Source organism: Dreissena polymorpha, chromosome 1 (assembly GCF_020536995.1).
Source record: "Dreissena polymorpha isolate Duluth1 chromosome 1, UMN_Dpol_1.0, whole genome shotgun sequence".
Classification (NCBI taxonomy): Eukaryota; Metazoa; Mollusca; class Bivalvia; order Myida; family Dreissenidae; genus Dreissena; species Dreissena polymorpha.
In genome coordinates, this window is record NC_068355.1 from 136295715 (window position 1) to 136314738 (window position 19024).

Consider the following 19024-nt stretch of genomic DNA (forward strand, 5'->3'; position numbering starts at 1 on the left):
TCATCCCTAATTAGCCTGTGCAGACTGCACATGCTAATCTGGGATGACACTTTACGCACATGCATTAAACCCCTTTTTCACAGAGCACACTCATTTAGGTTTGACATGGCATTCTGTGGGTATTTAGTGTCCTTTGAACTTCATTGTTTTTTTCGGACTGGTGACTTTGTTTTAGTCTGTATGAAACAAAATTAATTAAAAGATGATTATAATGACTTTTTTTTGTATGCATCACATTTTATGTTTTGTGGCAAGGACTTTTACTCAGACTAAAATTTGGATACGATTTGGATCCCTATTTGATCAGAATTATTATTGTATATAATTTAAAGTTTTAATCATTTAGAAGCCCGTATTTCAGGGTCCGATGAATATATCTTGTTATAACATTTAAAATTGTTTATTTGAAATAGTGTTCCTTCCCAATTTTCCTGAGATTGCCCCCCCCCCCCCCCCCCCCCCCCCCCGTTTGTGTGGTTATAAATCCAATAGAGCTCAGTCAACATAAGAAAAGGTTGCAATGAGACAATGTATTATCACCCAGAAATTTTAGATTGGCATGAAACAAAGATTAAAGAACTACCATGAAGAAATTGCTAGAAAATGTTGGACTGTTATTGGTATTAAGGCTATACAGTTAGATTCAGAAATGGTATACCCATGTTGAGTGTGGACATCCTTAATATAGTTGTTCTCTTATCTATGATTGTTCAGGTTTGGAGTTCACATGCTCTGGTAAGAAGGTTATGACTTGTGATTGAAACTTTATGTTCTATTTTGCTCATTTTAAAGTTTGTTCCTAAGTTGATTTCTAAGCATAGAGACCACTTTTCGGCAATGTTTGATTAAAATCCTTCTTTTGTCATTGCCTGGTGAACTGTTTTCACCATCTTGGAGTATGTGCAAAACCTTAAAGATGGCCTTGGATAGTCTTGTTTGGAATGTGTGTTATACAAAAAAAATGTAAATGACTGAGGGACATTTAATGATTTAAACCTGAAAATTTTTAATTTTCAAAAAGAAAATTCCATTGTTTTCGACAAGAAAGTAATTATCTATGTATTTAACTAAAAATAAATACGGTCCTATACTGTCAGAAATATCTTGAATATGGTCACATTATAACCAATATAATCCAAAATGACTGCTAGGAACTTAGACTGTTAACAGGCCTGCATTATAATTTTATCATTTTTATAGAGATAACTCTCTCCTACTTCTTGTACTGTACTTATACTATACAGAGTTACGTTTTCTTATCTGCTTAAAATGCAGTTCAGCCAGAAGGGAAAAGGAGCTTTGATATTGTATTGCAATACATCTCAAGAAGTAATTGTGAAATTAGAAAAGAATTTTTTTTATCAGTCTGTTGACACTAGGAACTGTGCAATCTTGGCTGTTTTCAATTAAAAGTTTGTCCTTCAATGCTTAAATGAAGGATTTAGTTATGTGCTACATCGGCCATTTTGGATTTCATGCTTTCATTTAATTTTAAGCAAAGTTTATTCCAGTGTTCATTCCAGAATCTATGTCAAATTATTTTTATTTTATCATTTCTTAATTTCATTGCCAATGAGGATTTCATACTTCTACGCATCTTGTCACTGAATACTCCTTGTTCGACCATTTAAGAATAGGAGAGTTCACTGTTCAGCAATGTTTGAATTGTCCATTCTTTTTACCTTGTTTGATTTCATTTTCCCATTTCTGTAAGAAGTCTTCCGCATGTTTGCATGACCTAAAGGAAATTGTTTACTATTGAGAAAGTTGATGATGCCCTGATAATTATTCTGCATTTGCCCTTGACTATAAACAGTGGATATAACTGATATTGATTTGTTGGAATACTTGCTTTGGATGGCCACCATTTTAAGGGTTTTCTGTGTGTACCACAGCCGTTATAACGAAATATTTGATATAGTAATAAACTTTCTCATATCTTATTGTATTGAACATTGTGTTCATTTGTAATGTTAATGCTTTTAAATTTGATTTGTTCAAAAGAAAGTACTCTCATCTCCATGCACATTCAAAAGTAATTATTACTTGATCATCAAATTCTGTATATTTTTTGCTATTTTGTCAAGGAAATGACTTTCCCTTGTAAAAAGGTATGGTCAATTGGCGATTTTTATTGTTACCCAGAGGATGTAATCACGTGATAGTCAAGATGGCGACGTCCATGCCGAGGCAGGTATTTTTCGCTGTTTTATACCCTTAATTACTTGTATTCATTTTTGAACTGCCGCTGACACTTTCCAGCCATATCAGCAATAATGTTACAACGGTTTATTTCGTATTAATATTTGCTCTTTATATTGTCTTTACTTGTTGGAAAATTCCTTAGAAGGATTACCTAATTACAGCTCCACTCGGAAAATTTGCAGGAAGTAAATTCCAGATATAAAGGGAATTTTTATACGAAATAAACGCTTATGACCTCTTTACTGATATAGCTGGAAAGTGAGCGTATTTAAAAATTAAACAAAAGTAATAAAGGGTATAAAATGGTGAAAAATAGCTCTCTAGTCATGGGTATCACCATCTTGACTATCACGTGATTAACCCCAAAATTGTTTTTTGTTTTTTTTCCTTTAATTTTAACACACCTTCAAAATGTCTCAAATGTGTACAATTAAAAAGTTTTTTATATTGTGTACGCTTGCACACTAGCAATTACTCCAGAACCGTATACCTGTTATGGCAGTGGTTAACATGGTATAGGGGAGGTAACAACTGCAAAGGGTTTGCCTTCTGCTATGTTACAGTTACTTCTCTTGTGTACAAGTTTTGGGCAGATAACTTCATAGACTTGTTCAAGCTGTAACTTTTAGTATTCTCCCTTATCAAGGTATAGTTAAAGTAACAAAAAATACTCAAACTCAACAGATAGTTCGCAAAATATTTCGTAAAATAAAGTTAACCCATAAAAAATCAGTTGCCTTATAGTCAAAGCCAACCTTTCAAATCTAGATGTGGTATGATAGCATAGATTTAACGAGATACAAAATCCTCATTTGTATTTGTTGCTCAATATATTCCTTTTCAATTTCCCGCATCAAGCACAGTCATTTGTGTTTGAAAGTGCAGGAATCTTTTTTTGCTACAGGAAAGAAACAGTTTTTGCCATTCATTTGCACTGTAAACAAAATAAGGCTGAATATTGTTGAATGTGATAATATGCAAATGCAAAATTGAAAGACTAACATGCAATTGTTCATAGATAGACTGTATTAAACTTGTATCAGCACAGTTAATCAATTATAAATGCATTGAGCAACGATCTGGGTAAACTCCAGGGTGTAATGCATGTGTGGAAAGAGTCATCCCTGCATTATTACACTTTACACACATGCATAGAGTCATCCCTGCATTATTACACTTTACACACATGCATTTAGTGGAAAGAGTCATCCCTGCATTATTACACTTTACACACATGCATTTAGTGGAAAGAGTCATCCCTGCATTATTACACTTTACACACATGCATAGAGTCATCCCTGCATTATTACACTTAACACACATGCATAGAGTCATCCCTGCATTATTACACTTTACACACATGCATAGAGTCATCCCTGCATTATTACACTTTACACACATGCATTTAGTGGAAAGAGTCATCCCTGCATTATTACACTTTACACACATGCATTTAGGGGAAAGAGTCATCCCTGCATTATTACACTTTACACACATGCATAGAGTCATCCCTGCATTATTACACTTTACACACATGCATTTAGCCCAGATTTCCCAGAACAGGGCTCACTTGATTTCAAGTTTTTTTTTCATGGTATACATTGTATAGTACCACACAAAAAGCACTGACAAATGTAACCTCTCACTGTAGTTAGAATGATAACCATGAGAAACTTTTAAGATAGAGGCAAATGAGTTAATCTCAGTAAAAATGCACCCATGGCAGGTTAATTCTGATTTACAGCGATAAGCTTTATTGTTATTTACTGGAGACCCTGTGTGCCATTTGTTATTGAGTGATAATGAAAAAAAGCTAAGAAGAAGTACTCTTTGAGCAAATGTTGTCAAGGGTTTATTGTATGTTTGGGAGGTTTTACTGCATGTGCTCATGAGGTCATGCCTTGGTAATGTCTCTATCCTCAATGTCCGCCCTGAGAGATTAATTATGAAGCAAAGTTTTACCTGGGAGGTGGGGGTATTACTTTTTGACCTTTTTGTACTGCTTAATCTGTAGCAAGGCATTCCCACACATAAACTAACACACTTTAAAGGGACCTTTTCAAGTTTTGGTAAATTGACAATGTTTACAATAATTTTTACAGAATCGCAAATGACATATGTGAGGAAACAGTAATACTGAACGTTTTCCATGCTCTAAAATATCCGTTATATGCACTTTTTAATGCTTTAAACACTTGAAAATTACAAAGCATTACAAATGCAGTTGTTTTTGTTTGCTTACCTGAGCACAACGAAAAATATAATTTGCGAATATGCTTAAATCTCGTTAAATTTCATTGAAAACATCCGCCATTTTAATCCGGCGTGTTTTTGAAAACTATTTTTCTCTTTGTTTCCATGAACAATTTGAAGCGCATATGGTAGCTGGCCAATCAACATTGAGTTCGCCAGCGGGTAATATTGGGTCATTCATGCGCAGATAATGAAATACACAGTTGATATTGTCGTCTGCCTACAATATAACGGCCGATGGTAAAAGTCGTATAAAAAATTAGCAAATGAAAAGAAGCCTTACACTCAATAAATTATTTGTAAGCTGATCACTTTACAAATTTCTACTGACTATCAATCTGAATTAAAGGATGATAATTAAATAATTAGTTACATGTCGAAGATGTTGCACCTTTCTGTTCTTGATTGAAATTAAAATGTTATAATTACTTTGTTGTTTTTTACTCACAAACTATGCTATTGTAAAGTAATTTGTCAACCACATAGTATATTAATTACGTATTTGCCCTGTTACTTGTTTTCATTTTCTGTAGTCAAACGATATGCACATTTTATTTCATGTGCAAAATGCGTACAATTTTTGAGACTGTCGTTTTCGGATAAAGTATTTTTCGTCGATTATATTATATTTTCGAAGTTCTTTATAGAAAAAATAGACTTACGAATACATATGCGGTGATACGGACGGTGCAGAAAAATCTTTACCAATTTCCTTTCACGAGGCAGAAGACTTGGAGCTTTATTTGATATTACCTTTCAGTTTGGTATATGTCGGAGTTCAATGTCAGAAAAAAACAAACTAAAATAAAATAAAATCCCTACCTACCGAGCCACACAAATTTACCTGGGTCGGGATGTGCAAAACAAACAATTTTTTAAGGATGGCCTAAAGTATAACATTCACCATTCCTGGTATTAGTGTGGATGGCCAAGTGGTTTTAGGGCTAGTCTTGTACTCAAGGGTTGGTGGTCAGAGCCTAGTTAAGGATTACTTTTTTTCTTTCTTTAATTCTAGTCTTGCTTTTTACTGGACCTATTTAGTTCCAGCATGTGTGTAAAGTGTAATAATGCAGGGTTTACATTTATCAATTAAAAGCATGTAATGGCAAACTCCAATACATGCCAAAATCTGTTAAAAGGTTCCTTTTAAAGGAGTCCCCTTCATACTGCAGGATACTTTGAACCTTTGAACCATAGAAAAATGAATACTTGCAGTTCATGACTTACTCAAGGTTGTTGAAGGAATTGTTCACAACCACAATTCATGAAAGATGTGAGAAAATTTTGTTACTATTAAATGAATCAAAATCTTGAATAGTTCTTGAAACAAAAACAGTTAATGAACTTTTCATGAATTCCATTCATTATGGCTGAAGAACATAATTTTGTCCTTTTGTAATAGTTCAAAAATGTTCATAAACAGTTCATGAACCATTGTTCGTGAATAGCTTTTGAACTTTTTGCTAGGTAAATGTATTGTCTCATTTTGCAATCATAAACTTTCCAGAAACCAGTTCATGAACTAGTAAAAACCAGTTTGAGTTAACTGTACATAATCTGTTCTTGAATGTTATGATCATAAACAGTTCATGAACCAATACACACAACCATACATGATTTTGTATGAGCTGTTCATGTCCTATAAATATCATTAATACATAGTTTATTGCAAGTTTTAGCTGATTATTTTTAGGCCCTTCAGATGTACCTACTTGTAATGCTCTAGATACATCACCATGTTCTACTTTTATGACCTATGCTTATTTACTCTCAGAACTGAAAACAATCTGCTCAAATGTTTAGTTAAGTGCTCTCTTCTAAGGGCTAGATTGTTATGCCTTTCTTTGATGTTTTATCAATAAAATCTTTTATGATATATGTTATTAAATATTTATTGTCTGCCGCTCTTGTATATTGACATCTTGGAGAAGCATAAAATATAATTCCAATGACTTAAGTCATGATGCTATTACCAAAAGGTATAACTCTTACACGAAAATTACTCAAAGTCTATGTATTTTGTTAGCTTAGATGGGTTTATTGTCTGGGGGATAAGTACAGGTAAAGATTTTTGTTTTGGGGTCAAACATGGGACAGTTTGGACCTATATTATTATATTTCTTAACGATTTTACAAATATATGATTTTTTAAGCAGACACAATTTTATGTAGAATAGTGTCAATATGTCCCTGCCATATTGTGCCCCAACTTTTTTATGATTCTTCGAAATTGGAGATGTGTAGAGCTATGTGAACATTTTGTGGCTGAAAGTTATTACGTGCATCTTTGCTGATATGAATGAATCTGAATTTTATTACAGTTATTAAAACATTATTATCTGTTATTACATGTAAATATCAGACAAGGTTTTGAAAAAATGTTCAAAACCACAAACACAACCTGTTTGCAGGCATTTCAATGGTTTGCATAAAAATATACATTCTCACTTGAAGACAGATATTACAGACAAAATGAGCTTGAAGATTGTATCATGTTTAATACAAGTTTTCTTGTCTGCAAATCAACTCTGCTGTGTTGTAGCCCTAGGGCGATCAGTCTGAGGTTACACACCTGCAACTGATCAGTAAGGCATCAGTATGTTATTAAGAATAGGTGATTATCTGGTTTGGTAATGCAGGTGCAGATTTTATTTTTTGTTGGGTAGATTGAAATTAGTACACTAAATGTTTCTATCCTATTACTGTGTGGTCAACAGGTTAATCACAAGCACTTGGAATATAGTATATTGTGATATGCTTTTCAATTAACAATTTCAGTTTGGTCCCTTTCAATTTGAGGGAGAACATTATTTCGTGCCAACACCCCTTCTAGTGCCAAAGACTATCTTAAATATTAAAATTATCATCAGATCATGTTCATGCAGGACTCATAAGCGAAAATTGCATGATTTGTATGCCCACGGATCAAAAGATCGGGGGTATATAGTTTTTGGCCTGTCTGTCATTGTATGTGTCCGTGTGTGTGTCCAAAAACTTTGACCAAAACTTTAACCTTCTTCATAACTTTTGCAATATTGAACGTAACAACTTGATATTTGGCATGCATGTGTATCTCATGGAGCTGCACATTTTGAGTGGTGAAAGGTCAATGTCATCCTTCAAGGTCAAAGGTAAAAAAAATCAAAGCGGCGCATTAGGGGGCATTGTGTTTCTGACAAACACATCTCTTGTTTATTCACTTGTATTCGAAAGAAAAAGTCTTTATGGTTATATATAATATTGTTATGTATAAATAATGACCATACTTTCCTGTAGCTTAGTTGATGAGATTGCAATTCAATACTGATAATGAGGCAATTAAGTTCTGCAGAGACCTACATACAGTCCAACCCCTACTTCCGGTCACCCCTCATCGCCGGTCACCCGGTGTAGGCGACCGGTCTGTGCCGCGACCGTCGATAAACACTATATAATGCACCCCTCTTAAGCGGTAACCCCGTTTCTCCAGCCAGCGGCCAGCAATTTTGCATCCCAAATGTTAAATTCCCCCCATATGAGTGGTCACGCGCAAGTAAGTCAGTCATGTACATTGGCAAAATTACACAGACGCAACGGCGAAAAAATAGATACATACTTTCAGTCTGTGGTTTAGGCTCTGTAGTACTGAAGCGTGATGTGTGATAAACATTTTGACAGCCAGTTTGCAAATTGCAATTAATTAGCTGCGGATTATCGGGTTAAAAGCAATATGCGACCGTTTGATCTTTTTGTTTCCGCACGTGCGAATATCACCTATTATTACTGGAAAGGAGATTCTTAATTTATAATTTATTATTTGTAGCTCATACTATTTCAAGCACACATTTATGACAATTATCGGCTAATTAAAAGTTAAAAAGAACAACAAAACTTTTAACCGAAATCAACTGATCTACATGTTATCTGTGCTACAAAGTTTTTATCCAAAAATCAATACACGCATGCTTTCGAACCATGGGTATGGCGTGACATTGTACATTGGTGCATAATTTTCGCGCGCTTTTGTCGGGACAAAGGAAATACACGATGCTAGAATTTGTAAACGTCTCATTAACATTAAACAATCAGGAGTGTGTTTCGGATTACAAATTATTATTCTCATTTGGGAATAAAACAAAACATTTATATTTGTTTTATATTTACAATGATTTCAATATTAATTTTGATAAAACCCTTTACACGGCGAAAAAATGTTTTTATAATATTATGCATGAAAAGCACGATTACCAGGAGGATAACACCCGGTTGCTATTATAAGTCTCTTAAGTAACTGGCCACGATTTTATCGTGAAGGAGATCACTGTCGGGACCAATTCGTGCGGTAGGTATTCAAAGCCATAAAACTGCAATAAACCGATTAAATTATCGATTTATAGTGACACGGGAGTTATTCACGCATAACTTATTCACAACTGTTCCCATCTTAAGTGCATTTGGGCTATACAACGCGCATTGTGTAAACAATGAATCATGAGAATGATTCTTTTTCATTGACTTGATTCTGATGATGATATTGATGATGATTAGAAAGATGAATAGAATATTTTTTTGAATGAAAATGTTGTCTTATAGCTGATTTTAGAAAGGAAGAAATAAAATTATTTTAAGTCTATACATTGTTTAGTGCATGTACACATATTTACCATTTTGTTTATACAAAAATTGAACAGTTGGCCATGCACTCATCAACTCCAGACTCCCTATGACCAAACCCCCTCTTAAGAGGCCACCCGGCTTAAGCAGCCAATTTGGCTGTTTCCCTTGACTGGCTGCTTAAGAGGGGTTGGACTGTATGTGTTTGTCTATATGGTGTGCAAGTAATACAAACTATGTATTTAATTAGCATTATGCGTTTCATAATTATGCCACCACGGAATGAAACGTATTATCAGCAGAAATGCGAATTCATCAAATGAGGAAATAATGCTAGGAACAGCTTATTCACTTCACACGGTAATTTACATAATTTCAATTGTTGCATGCTGTTTCTCCAATTTACGGGAACAATTCTTAGTGCGTCGTCAACATATGCATTGCCACATTTATTGTCTGATTTTCATGAGGCTTAGTCAGGAGATTTGTCTCAATGATATCTTGCACGATTACGAAAGTGGTTCTGATTGGTTAAAAAGATTGCCTCAGGGGGGGCTGGACATTTTTCCTAATATGGCTATAGTTAAACCTGGTTAACATACTAGAAGTCACATTTAATATATTTTTGATGAGTCCAAAAATGATTCCGGTCTATTAATACACATGGCCGCCATGGGGTGGGGAATTTTTCATTGTATGGCTATTGTTAAACCTTGTTAACACTGTCCAAGTCACATTGAAACTTGATTCAGAACAATTGTTCTAATGATATCTTGGATTAGTTCGAAAATAGTTCTAGTCTGTTGAAAAACATGGCCGCCATGAGGGGCATGCAGGGCATTTTATCCTAATATGGCTATAGTAAAACCTGGTTTACTCTGTAGAAGTCACATTTATGGTACAATCTTAATTAAACCTGGTTAGAACATTTGTTCTAATGAAAGTTGGGTTGATTTTAATAAATGGTTATGGTTGGATGAAGAATATGGCCGCCTGGGACGGGGCATTTTCCTTATATGGCTGTTGTAAAACCTTGATAACTTTCTAGTTTTTTTATTGGCCAAGTTTGAAAATGGTTTCAGAAACATTAAAAAAATGCTGAGAACAGTTCAGCTGCCTGAAGACTCAGGTGAGCGACCTTGGGCCTCTGGCTAACTTGTTTTATATGCACTAGCTTAATTATAACTTCTGCTATATTATCAGTGAGGATCTGGTTTAGATCCTCATTTTGTTGAGAGTCCTCTTAAATCTTGTTAATATTTATTTAAGAATTCTATTGCTTGCCAGAAAATCATGTTACATTGTTTGTGTGCACATTTTCTGCTGAAGAGCTCAAGTTGATGATGGTAAAGCAATATAGGCAGCAATTATGGCGCCAGGTTTCTTGGCAGTTACCTGAAGAGGTGCAATATTGAAACCCTTGAACTAGTTTATTGTAATTAGCACTAGCAAATTTACTCCAATGACTCATTAATATTGTCTATTTGGCATTGAAGATGCAGTGACTTTTAAAAGAACTAGGATTGGAACATTTTCTCAGGCTCTGTGTGGACATAAACACTACAAGATCATTGTGTATTCAGTTCTCCTCATATTGATACCAGATTGCAATGTGTACCTTTAACATCAAATTTATGGATCCCAAACATTCTCAGATTTACAGCAGCCTGAAAACAAGCTCATAAACTTATCCTAAATTCCACATTACACTATGCATATTATGCTTAAATGTGTCTCCCCTTACATTAACAACATTCTGTAACTTGTTACATGCAATTTTATTGGCATAGACCTTCATATACTTCATAGCTACTTCGACATTGTCAATCTCCCTTTCTAAAGCCATATGTGTATAGTGGATACACTGACATTGTCAATCTCCCCTTCTAAAGCCTTATTTGTATAGTGGATACACTAAAGGTAAATCAGGTTATTGTCCTGTTCTGTAACTTCCACTCTTTAGTTATGTATTTTAACATAATAGACCCTTTTCCCTGAGTTTCACGCCAGCCTGTAACATCAAGTTACATGCATGGACCCTTTACCAGTTTCATGCCAGCCTGTAACATCAAGTTACATAACATGCATGGACCCTTTCCCCTTAGCTTCATGCCAGCCTGTAACATCAAGTAACATGAGTGGACACTTTCCCCTGAGTTTCACACCAGCCTGTAACATCAAGTTACATGCATGGACCCTTTCCCCTGAGTTTTACGCTAGCCTCTCACATCAAGTTCTATGCATAGCCCTTTTCCCCGCAGTTTCATGCCAGCCTGTAACATCAAGTTACATGCATTGACCCTATCCCCTCAGTTTCATGCCAGCCTGTAACATCAAGTTACATGCATGGACATTTTCCCCTGAGTTTCACGCTAGCCTCTCACATTAAGCTACATGCATGGATCTTTTACCAGTTTCACGCCAGTCTGTAAAATCAAGTTTCGTGCATTGACCCTTTCCCCTCAGTTTCATGCCAGCCAGTTACATGCATGGACCCTTTACCAGTTTCACTCCAGCCTGTAACATCAAGTTACATGCATGGACCCTTTCCCTTCAGTTTCACGCCAGCCTGTAACATCAAGTTAAATGCATGGACCCTTTACCAGTTTCACGCCAGCCTGTTACATCAAGTTACGTGCATGGACCCTTTACCAGTTTCATTCCAGCCTGTAACATAAAGTTACATGCATGGACCCTTTCCCCTGAGTTTAATGCCAGCCTGTAACATCAAGTTACATGCATGGACCCTTTCACCTCAGTTTTAAGCCAGCCTGTAACATCAAGTAACATGCATGGACCCTTTCACCTCAGTTTTAAGCCAGCCTGTAACATCAAGTTCTATGCATGGACCCTTTCCCACTGAATTTACGCCAGCCTGTAACATCAAGTTACATGCATGGACCCTTTCCCCTGAGTTTAACGCCAGCCTGTAACTTACATGCATGGAGCCTTTCACCTCAGTTTCACACAAGCCTGTAAGTTGTGTAACTTCCAATTACAAACATGCACTAACAGAATAGCCTTAAATATCTAGATATCTGCCTCTTATCTTTCTTTTTTGTATTATTTAATCCTCAGTAAATTATTTATAAAAAAAACATTGTGAAACCAAATTTTCAAGTGAAATATATGCAAAACCTTTCAAACCTGTAAAAAAACACACCTTCATTGTGAAAGCAAACTTCACCTTGCAACAACAGCCTTATATATTGTAAGGACAATTCACTCAGTGATCAAGTGTTTCTTTGTTTTCGTTTTTTCTGAAATAAAATCTTTGTAAAACACCAATTGAAGCTAACCAGCACGTTCTGGGTAGCTGGGAATAAAGAGATAAATGCACACTGCCAGAAGTCTGTGTGCTAGAGGGTTTAACCCTTTCAGTGCTGGAACCGAATTTTAAAGGCCTTTGCAAACAGTTTGGATCCAGATGAGAACGTGGCGTCTCATCAGGATCCAAATTGTTTGCTATTCTGAAAAATGTCCAGCCCCCCCTGAGGCAATCTTTTTAACCAATCAGAACCACTTTTGTACTCGTGCAAGATATCATTGAAGAAAATGCTAATTTTAGAAATTCAGCAGACGACATTTCAGCAGACGACAAATTTCCCAGCATGCAAAGGGTGAATGTATGTACATATTTTTGTATATTTCGTTTAAGGAAAGTCTAATCTTATAAAAAATCCTGGTTTGGTGCTAAGTGTCATTTCTGATTAGCCTATGCTGACTGCACAGGCTAATCTGGGAGACAATAAATGCACATGCATTTAGCCCAGTTTTTCAAGAGTGAAGCTCTTAAAGATGCAAAAATTACTCAGCAATCATGTATTTCTTGGTTATTGTTTGTTGCTGAAATATAATCTCTATAAAACATCAATTAGAGCTAACCAGCAGTAGTTCTGGGTAGCTTGGAATCAAGGGATAAATGCATATCTGCCAGAAGTCACAGCTCTAGAGGCAGACCTATGGGTGTATAAGCCCATTCCATGTAACAGATAGAGGTGCCGTTTGATAGGTACACAAAATTATCAGAGCAGTAGAGTTTTTAAAAAGTACCCATGGATTGGGTTTGAGATGGATCATGATTTTGATTATTTCAAGTGAATATTACTTCATTTGTTTTAATATAAGATGTTGATAAGCTGTGATCTGACAGAGTTATAGGGTTGGGATGAGCAGTTAATATAGCTCCACTAGGTATCTGGTGGGGGGAGTCTCCTGGGAATGAACGTTATTAAGATGGATAGCAAGGTATGAGAACTGGGAGAATAAAGTGAAGTGTGGCTTCCTTGAACATTATTAAATTATTTTACATCAAATATGAGGAAGTAGAAAACAAATTAAGACATGAAAGGAATATGTATAATATTCAAAACGTGAAACGAAGGATAACGGAGTGAGAGACATGTATGAGTTGCAAGTACTTGTGAGTTGAAGGCTGGATTGGAAAAGGATGGATACATAATGGTCACGACTGGACTGGAAAAGGATGGATACATAATGGCCATAAGGCGTAACTGGACAGATTCCTGTTGATACCTGAAATACTTAACAAAAAACAGCTGTGCTAAACATTTATTGCATGAATTTCTTTCAGTTTGAAATGGGACATTTATATTAACCTATGTAGACATCATTTCTCGTTGAAAGTTTTAACATGCAGTTGTTGTTTTTGCGGATAGAAATAATCATAAAAGACCAACAGTCTTATCTGAGTTTGACATGGCAAATACAAACACTAAAGGGGGCTACAAAATAAGCATTACTTCATGAAACAATGGACACATTTGAAATTCATAACACAATGTGAATGTTTCTAAAACAACCTTTAAATCTTGAATTAAAAGTCCGTCACAAAATGGAGTTTCGAGAATCATTCATGTTCAGCAGCTGCTCTTCAGAAAGCTGGATTTCTGACAGTTTTCAGAGATTTGAGAATTTCTGTCAACGCATGGATTCCATGGCAGCTAGGTCAATCTTTGACATGGCCCCTTTTCAGCCCTTTTCGTTCGACATGCGACCGTTTTCCATGACTGACAGCTTGCTTCCTTTGGACTTGTTTTGCAGGTGAGTTAGTCCAAATTTTTGACGCTCTCAAATATTAAGCTACTTTTTATATGGGTAATATTTGAAGCGTACAAAGGGGGAAAGACCAAATTAATGGTGGGAATTTTTCGTTCTTTGTCTATATAGTTGTGCAAGGATTTTGTGCGCAACATTCAAGCCCCAATATAAGACACTTAATATCAACGGTTTGCAATAATATTTACATACCTGTGTAGACAATTCATTTCTCGATAATGTTCCGTAGAAATTATGTAATGACACTTTGAATTTTGCACGCCTGATCAATTTAAATCCAACCACTATTCAATTTTTCAATATTTCTCGATTCGCTCGCTGTGTAGATATAAATCGAGAACACGACCTCGATGTAAAGCATCTGGTTTAAAGTGGGAGAATAAACAGCGTAAAATACAGTTTGCGTTCGTCTGTTGTGGTGCAGAGCGTTACATAGTAAACCAATGTTATACTTTTCTGGATTAATTTAGCATTGTTTTTTTCTAAATTGACAATTAAAAGGTTCTGAAATAAATTACATCTTTTATTTTTATACTGTACACAAATAATTTTGATACAGATCGTACAGTATACCGTCCTTGTCCTCCTATGTAACGTAGGATGTAAGTAAATAAAACAACAGAGACAGAGGTGCGAAAAAGACATGCATAAAAACTTGCTGAAACTTAGAACAGTGAATAAAAACTGCAACATATCTGTTTTGAACATATGCTTATTAAATCGACAAAGATTAGCATACTAGATCTAGTTAGGTAAAAGTCGGTGTTAAAAGCTCATGTTAAATAAAATTACGCGTACACGTTACACCGTAATGCTTTCTTCTGATTGGTTCATATTCAAATCAGTTTCATGACATGGCTACAGGTCAGTGATTGGTTTGCGATTTAAGCAGAAGTTTAACTGAAGAATTTATGCCTTTCCAACTTCAATTCGTCGATATTTGAGGTAAAAATGGACTTCTGAACTAAAACTGAATGAGTTGGTAATGTTATTTTGCAATTTTACGCAAATCGATGAAAATTTAAACTTTCTGGTTTCCAACACATTTTTGACTTTTCCCCGATAAGACGTTCCAAAGAATTTAGCCCATATAAAAAGTATCTTTAAATTCTTTGCGCGTCTTATAAATAAGACTAGCAGGTGAGTCAGACTCGCAGTTCAATTTGCTTCGGGACAGTTTTATCTATTGACAATATTATTTGCGGTTTATATTTTTCGAATGGGCTTCAACCATGCAATTGCGTTTGAATTCGAGATCTTTTATGATGTGAACAGAATAGATGACATACATATGGCAATATTACATGACACTTATGCTCTACGTAATAGTTTGTTTTTGAAATGTATTATGAGAATATTTTTGGAGGCATGCACATAGTTATCATCGGGTCCCAAAATTATGTCCTTCAACTTTTGTTGGCAAGATTTCAGAAAGTGAAACATGATGACATAGCAGTGCTCGAAGCCATTAACATTTTTCTGTTCTGTTAGTGATGCTAAGAAATTTGAGCTATTTTGTTTTGAAAAATGCAGTAAGTTGCGTTAAGCAGATGTATGTGCAGGATAGACATTTATTGAAATATTACAATATAGCAATAAAACTCAGTACATAACTTACATATGGTGTGAGCCAATGGACCTTAGTATTTTGACAACAGTCTTGTTTATGTCTGTAAATGTCTTGCCAAATAAATGTTACAGTAAGCCAAGCACTAATTATATAATGGTGTTATAATGTTTAAGGTCTTACCTATTAGTATGAATGTCAAATGCTTCAACTGCATACAATGATCTTGACTTCAAGTACCATGAAGACTACAAAAAACATACCTGAAACATAAATTTCATAGCAGTGTATGCAGTTGCCATGAAAAGAAGATGCTATCACTTCATGTAATCTGAAGAGATTTATCTTTACTGCAGCCCTCTGAAAAGTCAACAAGTTCAGCAGCTAGTGTAAATAATCAGATTTACCCCTTATAAAATATCCAAGTGTGCATGTACCAATGTACCATATTCATTTTTGATGTACATGACATTCTTAATGCACATCCCTGAATTTTCTTAGATATTTGGTTTCTATTTAAATGAAAAAATAAAAAGGAACGCTAATGGTTCCTTTTGCCTGCCATCCATTGTAAACCTTGACCAAAAATACTTTGTTGTGATAATCACTCTCTTGTATATTTCTGGTATAAATGTACTGTATTGTATATTGTATGTATTGAGCTGCTGTTGTAAGTTGATGTCATTCATGATAAGCAATAAGTAATTGTATGGCTGGAGGAATTTAGAATGATATAAACTGTTATTTAACTTTTTGATTTGGTTAAATGTCACTGGCCACTTAAATGTGATTAGAAGTAGGTGTCATTGTCTTGCTAATTGCATGTTAGTTGTTAGGTCAGGTGGTAATAAGAAGAAAGTGTCTTATGGTCTGAGATAATGTTTGCTAGTTTTGCTGACAAACAATTGTACACTGAAAGACAGTATGTTAATGTGCAGAAAGATGGTAGTTGCTGGGATAGGGTATATAACTATTTGTCTCCTGTTAGAAAGATAATATTATCAGAGCTCAGGGTAAACCGGACTTAATGCATATGCATTAAGATTGCCCATGATTAGCCTGCGCAGTTCTACAATTTCCGCTTTTATATAATTTTCTGTTTTCAAGGGGCCTTTTCACAGATTTTGGCATATTTTGAAGTTTGTCATTAAATGCTTTATATTGATAAATGTTAACATTGGATCTTAAAAGCTCCAGTAAAAGATCAAGAATAAAATTTAAAAAAGGAAAAAAAAAGTAGCCGGTACCAGGGCTCGAACCAGAGACCCCCGGGGTCCAGGAGTTAGTCTGAAGTAAAAACGCATTAGCCCTCTCGGCTATTCCGCCGGTTAAACGTATTTTATACCTTATATAAGCAATCTTCGTAGTTTCGTAAATTAAAACAACAACAACAACAACAGAACTCTCCAAATTATTCAATTGTTTCGCGTTGCAACGCTTTATAATTTTTAAGTTTTCAAATCGTCAAAAGATACATATAATGGCTATATTGGACTATGGTAATTGTTCAGTAATACTGTTTCCTCACAAATATCATAACTAAAACGAAAATTTGCGAATCTGAAACAACTTTTTTCAATTTTGTTAATTGACCAAACCGTGAAAAGATCCCTTTAAATGAAGTATTTTCCTAACATACATTCAGTCTAAGCGGAAAGTGTCACCAATGATTACTGTGTGGACTGCAATGATTACTGTGTGGACTGCAATGATTACTGTGTGGACTGCAATGATTACTGTGTGGACTGCAATGATTACTGTGTGGACTGCAATGATTACTGTGTGGACTGCAATGATTACTGTGTGGACTGCAATGATTACTGTGTGGACTGCACAGCTTATCTGGGATGATACTTAATGTACATGCATTAAGCCTGGTTTTCACAAAGATCGGCTAATATTTCCTTTGAGGATGTAACTTAACAAGTGGTATTTTGAAGATACGTCTGGATAAAATAATGTTATAAATTATAGATGGTGTAACTGGTATGCACACTGTTGATTACTGTTTTAGATAAGAATAATCCAACATATTTAACCCTTTACCACTAAGATATGTATTTTGACGCATTTGTAGTCCCATAGGAAGTTACATTTAATCAAAGACCTTTCTTATTATATTCAAGTTTTAAAGGCTTTATTTTCAACCTTTAGATACTGATCCATATTTAATTTGGTAAAATGTAAGTTTATAGTGCATCCATTCCGCAAATTCTGTAATTCCTTTGGCTGATTTAACCACTCACAATTCCGAATTATTGGTGATGATGCTTCCATTTTCAAGTTTGAAAGATTTACAACGTCATCTGGTATAGATTTTAACAACTTCCAGGAGCTATTTGTCTTTTTACAAAAAAAACAAATAAAAAATGATTGCCAAAAAAAACCAACATCTTATTGAATCTTCTGCGTAACCAACATTTTTATTGTGTGAGAAACATTATCAGCTCCAGGAACATTACCGCAAAACGAATTTTGACAACTGTTTTAGCTCCCCTGAGCATGATGTCCTCAAGGTAACATTAGCAGCTGCAAAAGCAGTACGGCAGAACGAATTTGACATTTTTTTTAGCTCCCCTGAGCACGAAGTCCTCGAGGTGAGCTAATGTGATCACTCTGGGGTCCAACGTCTTGCGGTGTGAGTAAAATGTCATTGCGTGTTTTTGCTGATAATGCATTGCTTCTGTTTTGATTACCTGATATATGTCATTAGCAGGCCTGCTAGTAAGCTCTATTGTCTCTGTCCTGACTGTCTATGGATTAAGAAGTTATCATTACCCATATGGAAAAGGTACCGTATTTACTTGGTTATAAGAATACAAAATGTGCAGCAGAAATTTGTTGGAAAAAGTTGGGGACCCATCTTTTTAGGATCCTTAAATTAATATTAACAAGAAATATCTTTTAAAAAGATATACAGCGTTGATTGTGGTAGGAGTTGGTAAAAATAAAGAGTTCAATGAATGAGATCAAAGATAGCGTTTGTCTTTTTCTGTGTGGTTCTTAGCTGCATCACACGCAGTACGGGATGTTACGCGGAGTTTTCGCGGCTTATTTTACATTATTACATATTGCTGGTCATAAACCTATAGATACAAAACAGAAAACTAAAAGAAGAATGGAAGTGAAATTAAAACATATGAGTCAACCGGCCACACGCGAAGTATCCGTACATATTTTTAATATTTATATGCGCGTTCTTCTAACAAACATGTTTTAGTGGTTTGTCGGGCATTGCTATTTGATTCCATTATTAACAGTATCGAGAATCATCGCTCATGCTTAATACATTAGTAAAATATTGTGGAATCATTCTTGTTAAATTAA

General features: G+C 35.1%; 1 protein-coding gene across 6 annotated transcripts in view; it reads left to right on the top strand.

Annotated features, from left to right (window-relative positions):
- Positions 1-19024, top strand: part of LOC127851064 (rho GTPase-activating protein 39-like) — a 134825-nt gene that overhangs the window by 50640 nt on the left and 65161 nt on the right. The window lies entirely within an intron of this gene.